The 2,742-nt window shown below is 35.9% G+C and overlaps 1 pseudogene; it reads left to right on the top strand.

Moving 5' to 3' along the window:
* Positions 1-696: 696 nt before the first annotated feature.
* The window catches only part of LOC111408506, a 4,635-nt pseudogene continuing 2,589 nt past the window's right edge, over positions 697-2,742 (top strand).

The raw sequence follows: 2,742 nt of genomic DNA, 5'->3' as shown, positions 1-2,742 counted from the left end.
TTCTCATTTTTTCAAAAATTTTCATCAAATATTGCATACGAAACATGTTCGACTCTTAGCTTTGCCGGTATCCTGAATTGTAGCTTACTACTGTCTATTGTTGAATATTTTTTTATTTCTTAAGATTCCAATTTCGGCAAGTCGTTTTCTACAAGCTACTTTCTTGTCCTTGGTTCTTTGTCAATGACTCAATGTCCTTGTGTTCTCATTTAATTTTTTTTTTTTTCCCTTGGCTAGTTTATTATTGGAACCGTTTATGTGCGAAAAATGTTAAAATATAGGCGTGGATTGTTCGTGCGGTATTTAACTTTAAATTTTAACTCGACTACATGAATTTATTAAGTACCTTGGAAAGAAGAAATCTTACGAAAGTTAAATCTTCATTTAATTTTCGGGTCGAAGGACTGCATTAAGTTGTTGAATTGTACATCATAACGTTAAATAACTAAATATGTGAGACTAATTTCTTGGAAATGAATATGACATGAACATGAATAGACGCGTTGAATATGATTACGAAGAAGAGATGGATTCTATCTCATAAATGAAAAGAAGGTGGACCTCAAAAAAAAAAAAAATCTGGTGAACTTCTAATAGAATTCCACAACAAAAACAAAAAGAGGAAAAGGACTGCATGACAAAAGATCATAATGGAATTAATTGCGTACGCTGTTTACAGTTTGTTTGATAAACACATTTATGAAATCTACCAATGACAGTAATTAAGTTTGACAGACAGCTATTTATTTATTTAACAATTTAGATCAATTATTGCATAGTCCAAATCCCTCTTGAATCTTTGGGATTTACGTTAATTAATGCAAGTTTAATTTCCATATAAACTATGGCCTGTCTATGGTCTGTATTTACACTTGTTTCAGCCTTGGAGGAGGATCCCTAAGTTTAAAAACCTTGGTCTCCTCTCCTCGAATGAATACTTTCAAGAAAGTTTCATTTGTTTTTGAGGTTCTTATATAGCTCTACTGGGTTCACACAGTCACTCTTGAGGTGGTTTTGAAGGTTGCTACAACCCCATTTCTATAGATCAGGTTAGTTCTGTTAATTTTACATTCTTTCTTTGCAATGATTAATGGTTAGTTGACTCGAAATTTGTTCAAAATATATCTTAGTTTTGTCGATGTTTGTTAGTGTTGATTCTAATGAACTCTGCGTTTAGGTAGTGAAATGCAAGATAATCTCGGTAAGAAATAGTAGTTCTTAGGACGTGTTGGTATACTGAATGGAACGACTCGACACTATCAAATGAGGCAAATTTCAGTTATTAAGTCCAGCCATATCTAGTGGATATGTACTAAACATGCCATGCAATATGACCATCTTGTTGAAGTTTCACAACATTTAAATTCTGATTTCCAGGATTACAACATAGAGAAAATATGGATTATATCGAAGTACCTCAAAATTGAAGTTAATTCTGTTGGGGTTTTTTCGTGTTTCTTCTTGGCCATTACAGAAATCACAAAACAATGCAAGATACAAAATCGAGCATGAAACCACTTGCCATCAAAGAAGATGAAGATAACTGTACGAAAGATGGGACAGTAGATTATCGCAATAAACCTGCTAACAAGAAGAAAACAGGAAACTGGAGAGCCTGTCCATTTATCCTGGGTTAGTTATTTTCATTCTTAATTCTTCCAAATTAAGTCATTTCTGGTAATAACACTGCTTACTGAGTATTGAATATTTTTCTGCAGGAAATGAATGTTGTGAAAGATTAGCATACTATGGAATGAGCTCCAATTTGCTTCTTTATTTCACAAATCAACTCAATCAACACAGTGTTACTGCTTCGAAAAATCTGTCGAATTGGTCGGGTACTTGCTATGTTATGCCATTACTTGGAGCTTTTCTTGCTGATGCATATTTAGGAAGATATTGGACTATTGCCAGCTTTTCGACCATCTATGTTATCGTAAGTTCAACTATCTGTTTCTTTTAGTAGAGGTAGTGACGAACTGAACAAATTGGAAAGAAAATGAACCGTGAAGTTACTGAAAATCGGGCTTAATTTGTTGTTGTTATATTTGATCGCCTCGTCTAAAAGCTTAAATCTTTAGAAAGATAGCACTTCTCATCCCTAGGTCTTGTCAACTATTTACCCATTGCTAAATTCTATCAACAGGGAATGACACTATTGACACTATCAGCAACAGTATCCGGCCTGAGGCCAACTTGTTTAAAGAAAGATGTCTGTACTGCAACACATGCTCAAACATCAGTCTGTTTTCTTGCACTCTATCTGATAGCACTCGGAACCGGTGGGATTAAGCCATGTGTCTCATCATACGGTGCAGATCAATTTGATGACACTGATGAGGCTGAGAAGAAGCACAAAAGTTATTTCTTCAATTGGTTCTATTTTTCAATCAATATTGGTGCACTTATTGCCTCCTCTGTGATTGTTTGGATACAAGTCAACATTGGTTGGGGATGGGGATTCGGTATTCCTGCTGTGGCTATGGCAATAGCTGTGGCCTTTTTCTTTTCAGGTACTCGACTTTTTCGGTACCAGAAACCCGGTGGCAGCCCTCTTACGCGTCTCTGCAAGGTGGTGGTAGCCACACTGAGAAAAACTCGAGTTATGGTACCTGAGGACAAGTCTCTTCTATACGAGACTTCCAATGCAGAATCCGTTATAGTAGGCAGCCGCAAGCTCGATCACACAGATGAACTTCAGTACGTACCCTCTTCTACTATAGACTGTGTGTTTGGTACGTT

The sequence above is a fragment of the Olea europaea genome, chromosome 13 (assembly GCF_002742605.1).
Source record: "Olea europaea var. sylvestris chromosome 13, O_europaea_v1, whole genome shotgun sequence".
NCBI classification, from domain to species: domain Eukaryota; kingdom Viridiplantae; phylum Streptophyta; class Magnoliopsida; order Lamiales; family Oleaceae; genus Olea; species Olea europaea.
Note: the sequence above shows the minus strand (reverse complement) of the source record. Positions and strands in the feature narration are given on the sequence as shown.